General features: G+C 43.7%; 1 protein-coding gene across 1 annotated transcript in view; it reads left to right on the top strand.

Annotated features, from left to right (window-relative positions):
* The window catches only part of LOC144320748 (uncharacterized), a 315,500-nt gene extending 311,772 nt beyond the window's left edge, over positions 1-3,728 (top strand). The window contains exon 4 of the transcript XR_013386380.1: positions 3,105-3,728. The gene's annotated coding sequence lies outside the window, so the exon portion shown is untranslated. The remainder of the gene's footprint in view (positions 1-3,104) is intronic.
* Positions 3,729-17,723: the final 13,995 nt, after the last annotated feature.

Below are 17,723 nucleotides of genomic sequence, written 5' to 3'. Positions count from 1 at the left end.
ATATAAATGGGAATAGTGTCTGTCCCTGCCTGCCCTGGCATTGCTCACCACAGTAGGGAGACAGCCACGAATCAGGACAGTAAGAGAGAGGCCACTGTGGTACAGTGCCACAGGGCACAGGGTGTGGGGGAGCCCTCCTGGCTCTCAGAGAACATGGAGTGTGTGCATGTTGGGGAGTGTCGTAGAAGCCACATGCTTGAGCTGAGACCTGAAGCATAAGTAGTTTTCTAGAGATGGGGTGGGGGTGTAAGTTTTCAGGGAGTAAATTATGTAAATGATGGCAAGGGGATAAGCAGCATCCTGTGTTCAGGGACCTAGAGAGAAGTGTTGTTTTTACTCCTGGGATGTAGTTTGAGGGTGGGGGTGGGGGGACAGTAGTCCCCTAGAGGTGAACCCAGAAGGCAAGGTAGAGCCTGAAGTCCTATGGCCCAGCCTCTGGGACCTGCCAACACCCTACCTAGTTTTCCTCTGTCGTGCAGGGGCTTGGCCTGTGCCTTGAGGCTGTGCCATTCCCCCCGCGTAGACCCCTGTGAATCACTTCACTCCAGACACGGCTGAAGCTGCTCTTTGCCTGCCTGGCAGCCCGCCACTCTGTGCCCCTGCTGCTGGTCCACCTGCCCAGCCCCCAGAGAATGCCCCAGTCTTCTGGCTTCTGCAGAAAGAAGTACTAATTTGGTTAATAAAACGGTTCCCTGAAAAAAAAAAAAAAAACGGTTCCCTGGAATCTGGTCTGTTTCCTCCTCCTTCCTGCTTCTCAGGGAGGTCTACACTTGCCTTTTTTTCCTGTTCTGATTTGGAAGTGGGGGCAGTGGAGGTGCTACGCTTTTACATTCTTACCTAACAGATCTAGGGGACAGGGCAATTCTATGATGTTCTTGAAATTCTACATTTTGCAGAAGCCCTGGTTTAGTGACAGCTGCAGGGAGCACGTTCTGGAGGATGTGTGACTGGAGGTGTCAGGCATCACCTCAGATTCATCTGGAGGCCATTTCCCCATTTCATATTTTAGATTTTGACTCTGTTGCTATCCAACTGGTTGTATTTTTACAAGGTCTATAAGGAAGGGCCCAATATGAGAAATTAGAAGATGTCTAAGATTTTAGAAAGTGAGTGAATTGGAACCTTTTACATCACTGGTGGGAATGTAAAATGTGGTGCAGTTGCTGAGGAAAGCATATTGGCAGTTCCTCAAAAAATGTTAAACATTTGATGAAGCAATTTCACTCCTAGCTATATACCCAAGAGAAATGAAACCATATGTTCACACAAAGACTTGTACACAAATTTCATAGCAGCCAAATATTCATAATTGCCAAAAAGTGGAAACAACCTAATGTCCATCAACTGATTAATGGATAGACCCTGTGGGATTGCTGTACATCAGAATATTATTCAGCCACAAAACAGGAAGGAAGTACCGACACGCACTGTAATGCGGATGGCCTTGAAATCATCATGCAAAGTGAATGAAGCCAGACACAAAAGACCACATATTATGTGATTTCATTTCTTTTCTTTTCTTTTTTTTTCTTTTTTTTTGTTTTGTTTTGGTTTAGGTAGGCTCCACACCCAGCATGGAGCCCAATGCAGGGCTTGAACTCAGGACTATGAGACCAACACCTGCACTGATATCAAGAGTCAGACACTTAGCTAAATGAGCCACCTGGTTCCCCATGATTTCATTTCTATGAAATAGTCAGGATAGGCAAATCTGCAGAGAGTAAGGAGATCAGAGCAACCAGGGTTTGGGAGGAGGGGTGATTGGGGAGTGACTGTTTAATGGGTACCCTTGGGGGTGATGAACATGTCCTGGAAGTAGACAGTGGTGATGGTTACACAATGTTGTGAATGTAATAAAAGCAATGAAATAGTATACTTTAAAAATGGTTAAGTGGTGAATTTTATGTTGTGTGAATTTTATCTCAATTAAAAAAAAAAGTGAGTGAAGACAGCTTTCTGTGCATGTAGAGCTCCCTGGTGGAGGACCAGTGGTGTTTCTAATATCCTTATAGCCTGGTTCTTATAGATCCTGGAGGCTGATTGGCCTTAGTCCACTTTAGGACACTCCCGTAGAATGGAACAAAAATGCAAGCTCAGTCTCCCTTTGACCCCAGGAGCAGGCGATAATTTCTCGCCTGTGACACCATGGGGACAAATATTAATATTTTTATATTTCATCTGTTATTCTGATGGACTTTGGTATCTGTGCTTGGTTTGCCCCTTTGCTTGAATGCCCAGGACTTGTCCCAGGCAGGATTCCAGGCCTCTGACGAAGAAGAGCATCTTTCCTCTTCCACCTCACATGTGCACAGTGTCTCTCCATAGTCTGTCTCCACCAAGGAGGGGACCATTCACAGACTCACACTTTCCATGGACTTTTGTTCAGACTTTTGTGTTGGGTTCTGTCCTGGGCCTCAGAATCCAAAGATGAACCAGACAGAGTCCCTTCTCCCAAGGAACCAGTTGGGGAGACAGAAATGTGGCTGAGCAACACCGGTGTGATAGAGGTGTTGGGACAAAGAGCTCAAAAGGAGACACATGCTCAGGGCCTGGAAGGACATGCAAGAATTGATCAGGGAAACAAGGCAAAGAGACAGGCTTTCCAAAGGCCAGGATGTGTGAAAGGGCCTGACACTGAGCTAAGGAGTTGAGAATGGAGTCCCGGTGGGTAAGCAGATAAGCAGATAAAGTTGGACCATAAGACAGGGGCAAAGCATGGAAAGCCTTGTTCACTAGCCTGAGTCTAGAATTTATCCTGATGAGGGAAACTATTCACGGAATTCAGGAAGGGAAGCTCCATCATTAGATTTGCATTTTGGGAGTGGGATGCATATTGGAAGCAAAACAAAGGCTAGATTAGGAAAAGGGATTATAAGGGAAAGGAGAGGAATTGAGTGGTAAAAAAATAGAGGAGACAAACCATGAGAGACTCCTAACTCTGGGAAACAAAAAGGGTTGTGGGGAGGGGAGGTGGGCAGGGGGTTGGGGTACCCGGTGACAGACACTGAGGAGAGCACTTGATGGGATGAGCACTGAGTGTTACACTATATGTTGGTAAATCAAACTTCAATAAATATATATATATATATATTTTTTTTTTAAAGAAAAAAGAAAAAGAGTCGGTATGGGCGTTGGCAGGAGGCTGCTGCAGAGACCATGCAAGATGATGGAGCCAGATGAAGGCCATGGGTGTGGAGGAAGCAGAGACAGAACTGGCTGTGCTGAGATGCTGAGTAGCTGGGGTGGTGCAGGAGGGTGGGGGTCATAGGGGAGAGCAGTTCTGGGAGACTTCCGGACTTCTGACTTGGGTAGAAGTCATTATGTGACAAGGGGCCCAGAAAAGGAGCAGATTTGGAAGGCGGATGACAAGCTGAGTTTGGGGCAGGGTGAGCCTACGAGCCGCAGGCATGCCCAAGTGAGAGGGTCAAGCAGGCCAGCAGGTGGAGGGTTGGCACTTCAGTTGGAAGGGTAGGTGACTTCTACCTGTGTTTCCCTGCATGCATGTCTCATTTCTCCACAGGAGTTCAATTTTGGGAACTGTGACCTGGAAGCTGCTGGTGCCTGCTCCTGTCAAGGTTATTCTGGTTTAAACTCTTTCTCCCTGTTGGCATGTGATTTCATGCTTTTCACTTCTCCCTTTAAATGGAAATGCAGAAAATGATCTTCGCCCTCCAGTGGGGATTGAGATTTTTTTTTCCTCTCTCAGCTCTGACACCTGCTACTGTTTCACTTGCTATTAAAGGTCTGCGTGACCGGGTGGCATGCCTCAGGCAGTGCTAAATGGGTGTGTGGGAGGGCCGGGAGGAGTGTCAGGAGAGAGGTGTTAGAAAGTGACTCACAGCCCGCCCCCCCCCCCCCCCCCAGCAAAGACCAGGAGGCTGGAGCTGGGGAGCCAGAGTGAGGTTTTCCCAGTAAGGACCCATGGTATCTGGCCCAGAATAAAGGGGCCACCCCTACCCTGGCATCCAAGGCTCTGCAGCTCTTTCCAGGGCCCCTTCCTGCCAACTCTTATCCACCTGCGGGGCATGCCTTATTCCACCCTGTGTAAGGTACACAGTGGAAACAGAATACAAAGTTGGGCCGCAGGTAGCAGTCTGCCCTTTATCCCTCCACTACAATGCACCTGTCACCATGACGAATGATCCTATGAAGGTGAGAATAAAGGGCAAGCTACCTGCTGGCCCAGCCCAACCCTACTTGGCTCCAGCCATGAGTGAGTGGAATGCGGAGCTCCATCTAAGGCCAGCCATCAGGAGAAAGATAATGGGGTGGGGTCTTCGGTGCAGCCCCTTGCCCTCCCTCCCCTGGAGCCTGCCACCGCCTTGGGCTTCCCTTCGTCTTCAGCCCTGCTCAGGGTGCAGACGGAGGTGGGAGCCACCTTCTTTCTAGTCCTGGCTTGTTTGCCAATTTATTCTCTTGCAAACAAATCCTGCCTTGTATCGTTGCTGTAATGGGAAAGAGGTTCATCTATTTCCAATTCTGCACTGTGGGCAGACTTTTAAGGGATCTGTCTTCAGCTCCATATTAATCTGCTTCCTGCCACAGCTCCAAATATCTTTTGCTCATAAATGAGGGCCATTTTACTTAAGGGCTAAGGGGTGGACAGGAGGAAATATTTAGCTTGTTACATTTTCAAGTGGGACAAGGTTCAAGGGACTTGTCCTATCTCGAGACAATACCTGAAGGGATTTGGACAAGATAAAAACCCAAATCCTTTATCTCTGAATATCCTTTGCTCAGCAGAGCTGATAAGAAGCGTATGGCCGTGTGTGCATGCGTGTGTGTGTGTGTGTGTGTGTGTGCGCGCGCGGGCGCGTGAGCCCGTGTGCAGGATCCCATGCAGGCATGCACATTAAAGCTCTTTTGAGATCTCCAACTACCCCTCCTTGGTCAGCAGTACTTCCTTACTGGAAAGATGATGCATCTGTGATGTTCAAGGCTTCCTTTTTATCTGGGAACACTGCAACTCTTCGAAGGACCAAATGAAGCGTAGGAGACGCTTCCTCGTGCTCTTGAGGCCATCCTGGGGCACATGTTTCAACATCTTCCTTCCGTTTCCCCCAGACAGCTGTAGGTTGAGACCCTGTTACTTGGAAATGCTACATCACAAGGCTTTGCTTGCATTTAAGCTCGCTAATCCATACGATGCCATGGCGTTACCTCATGTTTAACAAATGGAAACACTTCTTGACCCTGGTGGGCAGACCGGTCAGAGGAGAGCTGATGGAGGCCAGGACTGGAATCTCGGAGTAGACTGCAGAGTACTGCACCCCCCCCCCAATTCTGCGTCCTAACCAGTGTTCCCCTTGTGCCAGTCCCTGCTGAGCTTAAGGAGGTGCAGTGGTAACCCAGAAAGAAAGGTTTAAGTACCCTTAAATCTCTGCCCTGAAACATCGTTCATTAAAACCCTAATATTTCAATCTTTTTTTTAGATTGTATTTCTTGACTGATCTCCCCCCTCCTCAAATGGGAGCCTGGTGACTTGCAATTACCATTATCTGAGAGGAGATGTGTTTGCGTACATAGCCAGGGGCTTAGATGTGCTTATGATTTGCAGAGTGCGTTTTGTGCTCTCCCAGGTTTTTCCTTGCCTACGTGATGCTACTTAAAATCTACTGTGTAATCTTCACACTCTGGGTCTCATTTGCTTTCAGACTTCTGGGCCTTCAGATCCTTGTGTGGCCTTCCTCTCTATGTATTATTCATAGACACACCTGTTCTCAAGAAAGAAACCAAATAGGGATTAATTTATTTTATTTTATTTTTTGAATTGGAAGAGAAGGAATCACAGTTCTGGTATGTAAACCTGCTGCCCCCTCCACTCATAAGTTATTCCCAAAACACCTCTCAAAAGCCCTTTTCTCCATAGCAAAAGCCTGCCTCCTCTCCAAAGGGGGCCTCAAGAGCCCTGTTTGGGGGACCTCTGCCCAGAGACACACCTCCATAATCCCTGATATTGCCCAATTGCCTGACCGGAATGGTTCATCTGTGACAGCAGGCCTGTATCACTAGAAAGCATTTCATTTGATGTAAAAAAAATTTTCCAGGGGCACCTGGGTGACTCAGTTGGTTAAGCATCCAACCCATGATTTTGGCTGAGATCATGATCTCAGGGTCATGAGATCCAACCCCAAGTCGTCAAGTTGCCATTGGGCTCTGCACCCAGCAAGGAGTCTGCTTGAGGATTCTCTCTCTCCCTCTCTTGTTCTTCACCCTCCAACATAGATAAATAAATCTTTTTTTTTTTTTAATTTCCAGAATTTAGAAGATGGAGCACATTGTATCCTAGAAGAATTTTGCAAGGCTTATATTATTGTCAGACTTTAACCTTTGTTATTATTGATTGGTTTTGTTCCTAAAAATAACTTTAAAAAATATTTGAAGTAGTCTTGCAGTTGAAGATTATTCCTAATCTCTTAGTAATTCTTTAGTGTGTCTATCTGTCTTTGAGCTTCTTGGCTGCAGTGGCTTGGATAACACTTCATCCTGTGGTAGATTTTTCTCCCAGCACAAACCAGCTATCATTTTGTCACAGAGCAGTGTGGCAGATGGGCATGACCTGAATAGCAGGGAAACCCAGGAAAGCTACTGACAGGAAGTTGATATTTTGAAGTTAACAAAACTATAAAGATATTTGTTACTTTGTAACATAGTTTAAATGGTTGGAAGTGTAGTCCTAGGTTTAGGACAAACTCTAGTGTGTTGGTCAACAGATCTGGGACAGGTGATTTAACATCTCTGAATGTATGCAACCTCACGGGGACAATGAGAGAAGGAGAAAATAAAGGATTAAATAAAATATTACATTTTAATGTCAGATACCTTCAGTAAGTGTTAGGGCCTGCATTAATTATTATTGTTGAGTCTGTAAACCAAGATTTAAAAGCATGGCACTGACTGGGAGATGGAGCACAGGATGGTTTGTGGTGAAGACGGAGATCTCCATGACAACCACAGTGCCCTCCACTTAGCAGGGTTTCTGATAAATCACCCAGGGCACCATTTTGCTTATAGCTCAAAGATTCCCTGGCCCCTCCAGGAGCTTTATGAATAAAGATTAAAGAAGGTTTTCTTCTTTTTAATGTAAGAATAGGTTTTATTAATTTTAATTTTACAAATAATACAGGAATATATTCTCTTTTAAAAAATTAAACATTCCAGATCAGGCTGATGTCTCCTTTGCACACTATCTTCAGCCCTCATTTCCACTCCTGGGGGAACTCACGCCATCAGTTTGATGCATCATCTACATATTTTACCATGCATTGAATGCCCACAGAAAAAAATACAATATTGTTTAATGTGCATATATAAGTTATATTATGTGTCATATGACAGCTTGATTTTTGTACACACCACAATAGGTTTTGAAGATCTTTCCATGCCAGGATATATAGTGCATTTTTAAAAAAACTGCTATACAGATAGGTGTGTGTATGGTATGGATGAACTACACTTTATTTAGCCAATTCCATTTTGATGGTCATTTAAGTTATTTCTGACTTGTTGCTATTGCAAACAAAGCTGCCACAATATCCTTGGACCTACCTTCTGAGCACATGGGTAATTATTTTTCTGGGGGAGATATGGAGAAGCCAAATCACTCACTGACTTGTCATATATGAATGTTTTTCACTTTCATAGATGCTGCCAAACTACTCTGCAAAGTGATCATACCAGTTTACAATCCCGCTTACACAGCATGGAAGTTTTTTTTTTACCGTTTTCACTTTTTCCAATTTAGTAGGTAAAAAAAAAAAAAAAAATTCCCTCATGTTTGAATTTCCATTTTTCTGATTACTAGTGAAATGGAGTATTTTGGTCACACATTTTGGGGCCATTTATATTTCTTTTTTTATTTATATTTTACATTTTTTATTTCATCAAAATTTTACAGTTATATTTTGCATTTATATTTTCATGCACTAGAATTTTATATCTAGAATATTTTTCTACTGGATTATTTTTTGGTTTTTATTTGATCTGTGGAAGTTCTTTACAGATATTCTAGATACTGATCCTTTGTCACAAGTATTTTCTTCTTTAACTTTATGGTGTCTTCTGTCATTTTGTTTTTGATGTATTCAAATTTATCAGCCTTTCATGTGTTTCTGTGCCTTGTTTAGAAATCCTTTTCTATACCATGAAAAAAAAAATCTTCCTGCATCATATTACAATGTTTCCTTGCATCTAGGTTGTTAGAGGGGTATTCTAGGTAAGTAGCACATTATATATGTGGCAGGTGTAGCTACAACCCAGGTAGGAGGCTCAGGCCCTGACAGCCCAGAAGGGGGACACAACCCTCCCGGAAGTCTTGAGCAATCCAAACAGTTTCCAGCAGAGGGCAGTGTCTGAGTGGGCGGCCTCCCTATATTGGGGCCCACAGGGGTTCCCTGACTCACCAAAGGGAACTTTTTAACTGCTCTAAAATTAGCAAGTGCCAGTGAAAAAAAATTTGTCTAGTCAGGGAAAAGACCAGGAGCAAAGTCTGTTGCGAGTGTGCTACACAGTGGGAAATAAAACAGAGTCAAAGGGAAAGAAAGTGTCCTGGTGTACTGTGTGTGCTATGACTATCCATGGGGAAAGAACAGATCAAAGTTAGCCAGGATCGCAGAGGGTTTTCTTCAAGGGAAGCTTTGATGTCTGCTTAAGTCTAGTCCACACACTTGAGATGAAAGCTCAAGTTTTACAGAGGAAATGTTATTTACTGGACAAACAAGAGGCAGGATGGAAACATGCAATCCCCAAACTTACCCTTTTTGATTCCATCAATAATGTAAGCCCTGTCTCCTTCAGAGGGGAAACTGAGGAAACAGCAGACAGACAGTGCTGTGCAGTATAGTTCCCACCCCATTTCAACCCAGGCACATCCTGGGCTAGCAGGTTTGTGCTGTTGCTTGTTTATTTAATACTGTCAGTGTGGGATTTACTATCCCGTTGTGAACCTGGAAGACCTTTGGCAGTGAGATGCAAAGATTTTAATAAATCTCTTGATCCACACAAATTAGCAAATCTGACTCAGCCTCTCAGCTCATGTGCCGGATTCTCTCTGTTGTTCCTGCTCATCCATTCTCTAGCTCTCCCTGCACTGCCTTGTGCTTAGGGAGGAGGCCTGTGTGGACTGAGTCACAGTCCCTTGTTCATTGGTTACTGGTTTGGATTGACCTATGAGAAGCACTTACAAGAAGAGAAGTTTGCATATTTATTCCTCAGACTCCCTCCCTCCTGGGCTGTAGCTGGCAGCAGCTTCATTTCTTTTGCAGGTTCTGAGTAGTCCTACAGCTCTAGGGAAAACCAGCTCTCTTCTTCCCTTTTCATGCCTTGGGGTATGAAGCTTTCCAGATAGTCTGGGTGCTTTACTACCCTGTGTTGGCCTCTGTTATTCCTTCATTAATTTATCTTCAATCATCTCTTCTGAATGTACTGTTTGATCCCTGCCCCAAACCTGACCAATGCAAAAACCTAAATCTATCTGGACTCTTCGCCCTGAGACAGATCAAATGTAATTAAAATTTTATCGTAGTTTTGATACCCTTTGCCACTGACACAATCTCCAAGCCCAGTGGTGGCTGCTGCCCACATACCTTGTCTTGGAAAGTCACTGCAACAAGTCACTGCAAACCTGCTTAAAAACCCCCAATAGTGGGCTTTATTTTCTGTAATTCTCTAGTGTTTATTTATCAAAGACCCCTTGCTCCAGGCTCACAGAAAAGTCTCATTGCTATAAATACTCTTTAATTCCATTTTGAACTTTAAAGACAAACAACCTGGAAGATGAAAGAATCACAGGAACTGATTTTGATGCCTTGATGGTTTGACTAATTTATTGAAGGATGGTTGTAGAAAGTTGCTGGAGATGTAAATTATTGCATTTCTAGGCAGCCCTTCCTTTCAGGGAGAGGATTGCTGTTCTGTAAGCTGAACAGTCACAATAAATAGGCAATCCAAGTAGGTGAGGACATTTAGTGCCCATTTCTCCACCAGATACACATAACTGAGTGACCTGGTCTCCTACCCCATCTCTTTCCTTCTCCTTCCACCTGCTGGCAAATGTGTGAGTGAACAAAGCACAGAGATTCCATTAGGAGGAAAGGACCCTGATAAACACATAAGATCACCATGAATACCTGAGAGCAGATTGGACTCCTGCTTTAATTAAACACTAAATGAGTCTTAGTTACTGCAGACTGTTCCAGTTACATCACTTGTCCTTTCTGGGCACATCATTTCTATACTTGAAGCTGATCCACTCTACCTCGTTCCCAATCCAGCTCTCAACCCATTGTAGCCCTTGTCTAGTGAACTAAGAGACACCCCTGAAGCTTTTTCATCCTCTGCTCCATGTGCTATCCATGTCCAAGGACTGTGGATTGCATCCAAGTCTCCCTACTCAGCATTATTCTCCACACCTCCACCACCAGCACTCTGTCAAGACCCCCTGGCCCATTCTCCTAGCTTCATAACTGGCATATCCTCCTTCCATCTGCACTCCCCTCTCCATGGCACAGCCAGAGTAGGGGATACAACTTGTGATCCTATCCCTGATACCCTTCTGCTTGAAATACTTCAAAGGATCCCCGTCACTTTTGGGATAAAGACCCAAAGCTTTATAAGTCTGTTCAGCCTGGTCCCTGCCCATCATTCCTGTGTCATCTTATATCGTTCCTCCCTCTGCCATGGTCTGGGTCTTATCTTGGGTCTTCTTTCTGAGTCTCAAACTTGCCATGTTCCATTTTGGCTCATGTCCTGTGCCTTTGCCTCTAGTGTTCACACCACCACAGAACCCATTTTTGCCTAATCAGATCCTTTAGATCCTAACTCAAACAACCCCGTCCCCAGGGGAGCCTTCCCTGACCTGAGACTAGGCCAGGTAGGTTCCTGTTACACACTCCCATGCTCTGCTCACAGGCTGTAATTATACACTTAATTGAGAGATGGATGCCCATTACTTCCATGAGGATGTATACCCTGGAGATCGGCAGTAGTGTCTGTCTTTGTGTACCTGGCATTGTGCATGGCATATAGGACAATCTCAGAAAAAGACTTGCTGAAAAAATTAATGGACAGGGTCATGCTCTTTCCTTTAATCTGAGCTAGTGATGTCAGCCCCTTCCCAGATGGAAGAAATGGAGGTCCAGGGTCTGGAGAGATGTAGATATGGTACTGATCAGAGTCAGAGGGTAGACCAGATTGCTTTCTGACAGCCAGCAATTCTCTGATTTGGAGGATGTTCATATCTTCTTGCCTCTTCTGTCTGTGTGGACATTCCTCCAATCTGGCTCTGTCTTGTGCTAGTGTTGTTGCGTCCGTGGCCATATACATCCCCAGCCTGTGACCATAGGAGCCCCTCTTCCTTGTGGCTCCAAGCCCTTGCTTATTACTAGGCTGGGGAACCTGAGCTTATTGTTGAGTTGGGGAACCTGGGCCCTTCTGAGCAGATACAATAGAGCACATAAAAGCAAGTTGGTATCTTGGAGCTTCTTTCCTCCCACATTATTGGCAATGCAAATGATGGATTAAAGTATAAGCAAAAAAGGTTTTGTTTCAGAAGTTTTTCAGAACCATCCCCAGGGTAATAAAATGGAAAAGGAAAACTAAGCACACAAGACTGTCCTTCCATTTCCCCAGCGTCAGCCAAGACTGCAGCCTAATAAGTGATGTATAAGGAGGAAGGGAGCCAGGACTTGGAGAGATAATTGTCTAAACCAGTGGTTTTCAAACTTTAGCCTACATCAGGATCACTTGGAAGCCTAATTAAATCCAGATGGCTGGGGGTCACCTCCAGCATTTCTGAGTCAGTTGGTCTAGGGTGGGGCCTAACAATCTGCGTTTCTAACAAGTTTCCAGGTGAGGCAGATGCTGCTGATCTGTGGGGACCATACCTTGAGAACCACTGCACTATGCTGCACTGCCTCCCTCACATTCTCTAGTTTCTATGTGTATTCCAGTTTTGTGGTTGTTGAAGCACAGATTGAAATCAAGTAGGTTATAGTGGAGCTTGGTACCCATGCTGCTGCAGTGAGGACCACATGTTCAGAAGCAAGGCTCAGGTAAGCTGGCCCCTTTTGAGCCTTGGTCCTCTCTGATAGAGATCTCTTCCTTCCTTTATGCCTTCCTAGGAAATCAGGGGATGTTTGGATGACCTTAGAAAGACAGGTGCCAGGGAGTATCATTCTAACCTAAGTTTCCAAGGTCTCATTGGTGTAGCCAACAGGAATCCAATGTCTGCATGCCGAGGGGAGCCTTGGTCTCAGTTTCAGAAGGAAACTTGCCCTTCCTTTATCCCCTTTTGCTGAACAGATCCTTCCCCAGAGTGCTGACAGGCATGAAGAGGAAGTACAGTATAAGAGATATACAGGCATACCTGGGAGATACTGTGGGTTCAGTTCCCAGGCTACCACTATAAAGTGAATATTGCAATAAAGTGAATTAAATGAATTTTTTGGTTTCCCAGTGCACAGGAAAGTTATGTTTATACTATTCTGTAGCCCATTTAAAATATACAATAACATTGTCTAAAAAACAATGTCTATGCCTTAGTTAAAAAATATTTTATTGCTAAAAAACACATCTTCTGAGCTTTCAGCAAGTCATTTTTGCTGAACAAATATAATTATATATGTAACAAATATAATGATGATGAAAACTTTGAAGTGTTGTGGGCATTACCAAAATGTGACACAGAGACATGAAGTGACAAATGCTGTTGGAAAATGGTGCTGATAAGCTTGCTCGACACAGAGTTGCCACAGACCTTCATTTTGTGAAAAAAAAACATAGTATCTGTGAAGCACAATAGAGCAAAGACCAAAGAAGTGGGGTACGTCTCTATCAGCAGAATCATGCTGCCAGGTCAGAGAGGTGCAAAGTGTCTCTCTACTGGGAGCTGGTTCTCACTGAGGCTGTAGAAAGGGTCGGGGGCAATGTGGAAAAGTAAAACTTTCCTCTTTGTAAAGGAACTGTGTGTTACAGCATATCCTTTAAAAGCAGGAGTTCTGGACTGAGATGTTTAAATCAAATAGCATTTGTAAACTGTTTTTACCATGGTGCTTGGCTTCTAGTGAGTGCATAACGAATGACAGTATTGTTATTTTTTTTAACAGGAAGCACGAATCATAGTAGAACCAGAATCCTTAACAAGAGGGAACCATGCAGCCTGGTGGCCTGTAGAATAAAACAGCAGGACTGTTGAGCCATTGGGACTTCCTATTCTCCACCTAGCTGGGTGTCTGGCCCTCAGAGACATACAGTATCTATTTGTTGGATGGAAGGAAGGAATTACACAAGTCTAGATAAATTGGTAGATGGGGGGATTTGAGTTTATGGAAATTTTCCAGAGGGAAAGAATGATGGAGACACCTGAATTCCTTAAAATGAAGGCTTTGGGGCCCTGAGTAACATTGTTCCATTTCTTTATTGTACAGTTGGTCATACCACTACTTTACATGGTTATTATGAGACACGCTTGACAATGCATCCCAGAGTGCTCAGTCAATTGTAAAGCACAAATCAAGTATTAGCCACTTTAATCAAGTGGAGCAATCGCCTCACAGATCCTTTGGGTTGTGACAACATCAGTGCTGAGGCTGAGAGGAAAGGCTTGCTTTCCTCAGGCACTTGCTCTATTGGCTTTGCCTTTGGGGTTGGCTCTTGTGTGCTAGAAAAATCTCTGAACTTCTTCATATTATTGGCTAAATGGGGTATGAGCATCTTCAGAAGGCCTGAGTCCAGGTGGGTGAACAGGACAAGCCACGTGAGCAGCAAGGAGGGCCCACGTTGCTGGGTGAGACAGGGTGCCCCTGAGCCCAGCTGGTGAGAAGCAGGTGGAGGGGCTCAAACCTCCCTCCTTCCTCTCCACAGCCTCCTGCACCTCATTTATTGTTAATGCTGTTTCCACTGGCTCGTTTGCAAATAGCCTGAATAAAACATCAGAGTGGGGAGGGGAGGCAGTGCTCAGGGTTTTCCATGACTGCCTCAGCCTCCGTTCCTTCCCTCGGGTTCCTTCTCCCTTCATTACTCTGATTAACAGTCGTGATCTAATTGGCTTGTCCTGAAACAGTCAAATAGGCCTCACGGGCTCTTGCAGGGACTGTGAGGAGGACCACTCAGGCCCAGCATTTGTGTTTACTGTTTTCCTGGATTGATGAAAGAAAAAAGCAAATGCCTGAATTTACAATCTTAGGAGATCTGGGATCAAGTAGGGGCTCTACTCCCGCACCCTGCGAATGGCCTCAGCTCCCAGGGGGATGGCCAGGGGTCAGTGTGGACAGGAAGCCCCATGGCTGCTACTGCAGCGGACGCCAATCCAAATCCAGCTACAGAGGCAAATCTGTGCAGGATCCTGAGATAAGGCTGCGTACGAAAAGCAGAGCCACAACAGTGTATCCTGCACAGCAGTCTCAATCCGTTATGCCCAGTTGCACAGGGAGCACGGTTTCTGTTATTTGTCTTAGCTTAATTACTGACTCTCCTCATTCTTAAAGCAACCACTTCCTTGTGTTTTCTCTGATAGCTTTCTCACTAAAAAGTACATCCCTTAAAACACATTATCATTTGGCCTTGCTAACTTCTAAAACTGTGATGTGTCTTTAAAATCATTTTTAACCTACAAATTCCACATAGACTCCCTCTTATTTTTATATATTTTCCGTGTGAGAACCTGAACCTTTTAACCTGTCAAGTTTCCCACAGTCTGGATTTTGCTGATTGCATATTCAACAAACAGTTCAATAGGTTCCAATGAGCACTGTATTTCCTGCAAATTAGGAGCAGGATCCAAAGGCATGATTAGGCTTAAGTTTGATCTCTTTGGCAAGATTATAGATGGTGGTGCATTTTTTATGGGGAGGCACAGAACGTCTGCACATCCCCCCATGTGATGTTAGCAGCTGTGGATGGTTAATGCCTAGATCCGTTCATTCACTGGGGTGATGTTCTATCATTTCTTGGTCATTTATTGTTGGAATACTTCCACAAAGAGATGTTTCCTCTCATCTACAATTTGGTTACCCAGTGGCGTAGTTCACAAAGGAAAGGCAAGACAAAGGATTGATTCTTTGTCTTTATCAGTTTTCAAGATAATGAAGAAATGCTTCTCCTCCTCCAAGTAGTGATCAATTAAATTTTTTCAGATATCTTTAGGAACCTATGGCTTTAAACATATTTGATGGATTTCAATACATTTATATAATTATTATCCTTATTTAAGTACAAATAGTCCCATCTTTGGCAGTGGGAGCTTCTTCGATTGGCTCCTGAGTCCTGTAGTCACGGTCCTGGTAGTCTTTGATACCTCCCCTGTGGTCTGGAGTGACAGGCTCATCTGCTACATCTGCCCCAAACCTGAAACCAGCCCTTCTTCCAAGTAGCCCTCATGTCTTTTAGTGGGAAATGATGCTCAGGATGCTCATTGCTAATTTGCTACAATATTTGTCATTGCTTTTAGTCCTTTCAGTGGATAGATGTAAGGAGTTAATGGGGGAAAAATCTATATACAGTCAGCTCTACTATCATGCTTGTTTTGAAAATGTAAACTTGTTCAAACACAATTGGTATATTAAGGAACAATTTGAGCCTAACACAAATTTCGCGTTTGGCTATGGGTGATTTTGTATAGGAGATATATTAGGTGAAGGCAGAAAGCTGCACCCAGTTGATCCAAGCTGCTAAAGAATACGCGAAACAGTGAAAAAAAACTCAGGAACAATCTTTCCATTGACCAAAGGGAAAGCACATCTATATATAAAGACCGTAAGCCCAAATTGCCAAATCCTGCAGAAGTGGCACCTTTTGCTGCCATGTACAACTGGCTGGTTTGGTGGTTTCGAATATCTACAGTTTCCAGAATATTCAGCCGTCAGGTGAAGCTACAAGTGCAGCAAGAAAGCAGCAAAAGAATTTCCAGCAATGACACAGAAACTAACTGAAGAACCTATACAGTAGGTCACATTTTCAATGGTGATGAAATAGGCAGGTGTCTCTTATAAATGCATGCCTCAGAGGGCCTCCATCTCAAAGGCAGAAAAAATATGACCCAGGATTTAAGGCTACAAAAGATCTCATAGCTCTGCTGTTCAGCGCCAGTGCCCAACAGAAGGTAATGAGCCAGCCGCCCACAGCAGGTATTCCAACTTTCTACCCAGTTTCAAATAAGTTTCCTTCTACTGCTTCACAATAACTAACAAGCCACACCTTTCCAATGCCCACTTCCACAAGCAATCTTCAGGTCCTTTTCGAGGCAAAGTGCCATATTTGTCATGTGTATGTATTTCTTACCCATTTAATATGTATGGAACTGTGCTGAATGTCTCATCCTTTAAAAAAAAAAAATGTCACTGCTGAGGTTTTTGAGTGCTGTGCCCTTACTCTTATTTTTGCCGTAAGCCTTGTGGTTTTTATTGAATGGTTTTCCATCCTGTGGTAATTCTTAGCAGCACAGATGTCATATTCTACATGTGCACTACTCATGAGTTCATGCTGATACTTCCAATTCCACTTCGGGACCATAAGATTTTTCCTTAACCTCCTCTATAGTACATCTGCATCTCCTTTCCTCCATGCAAAATCCTGGTTTTCAAGGATGTAAGAGATGATAGGATAGTCCTTAATTACTATTTGCTTTATCCCGTCTCTCACACACAAACAGCCTCAGAATAAAAGTACAAAAATTGCCACAACCTATATAATTACAGAGAACTCTCCTGGAAAAGAGCTCTGACTGGTCCCTTTCAAGGGTGAGCAGGATAGAGACTACTCTGGGCCCCTCAAGACCTCATCCCGATCCCCTTGCACCCATCACTATTGGATTGGGCGAACCCCCTCCTGAATTCCACTGCCGTCCTCAAGTCAGTCTGCTTGAGGTCTGATTCCCCTCTCTCCTTCAGCTCCCTCTGATACACCTGCTAACACCTTGCAAATCTTGAAGCTACTGGTGGCTTCCCCTGCCTACTATTATTTGGGGTTTGTGGGGATATCTTGTCACTTAAACTTGTTGTAAATGTTGTCCACGGCTTTTTAATTTTTTGCTATCTAGCTACTCCGTCTGTTTTGTGTGGGAATTCTGGGAGGTTTAAAAACCATGTCACTATCAATTGCTGTCTTCCCAGAATCCCTCATTTGATAACCATTTTTTCATAGTTTGTCTTTGAATACTGATATTGATTTTTTTACATATATACAGATGTTTTAAATTTTTATTTAGTCCAATCTATTTGATCTTCTCCTGTTATTTTTATTCTTTGCCATATGGATATTAGATAAAAAATCTTTTAGAAATTTCCTATGACATTTTAAGTTTCATTGTGTATATCTACTTCTTTCATCTCATTGACACTGATTTTTTTTACATATATACAGATGTTTTAAAGTTTTATTTAGTCCAATGTATTTGATCTTCCCTTATTATTTTATCCTTTGCCATATGGATGTTAGATAAAAATCTTTTTACAATTTCCTATGATATTTTAAGTTGCATTGTGTATATATACTTTTCCGTTATATCTCACTTATTTTTTTTTAAAGATGTTATTTATTTGACAGAGGAGAGAGGTTACAAGTAAGCACAAGCAAAGGGAGTGGAAGAAGGAGAGAGCGAAGTAGGCTCCCCTTGAGCAGGGTGCCCAATGCAAGGCTCGATCCCAGGACCCTGGGATCATGACCTAAACCAAAAGCAGACACTTAACCAACTGAGCTACCTAGGCCCTCTGTCTCACTCATTTGAAATT

This window comes from Canis aureus, chromosome 9 (assembly GCF_053574225.1).
Source record: "Canis aureus isolate CA01 chromosome 9, VMU_Caureus_v.1.0, whole genome shotgun sequence".
Taxonomy (NCBI): domain Eukaryota; kingdom Metazoa; phylum Chordata; class Mammalia; order Carnivora; family Canidae; genus Canis; species Canis aureus.
The sequence above is the reverse complement of the archived record's forward strand: the minus strand, read 5'-3'. Positions and strand labels throughout refer to the sequence as shown.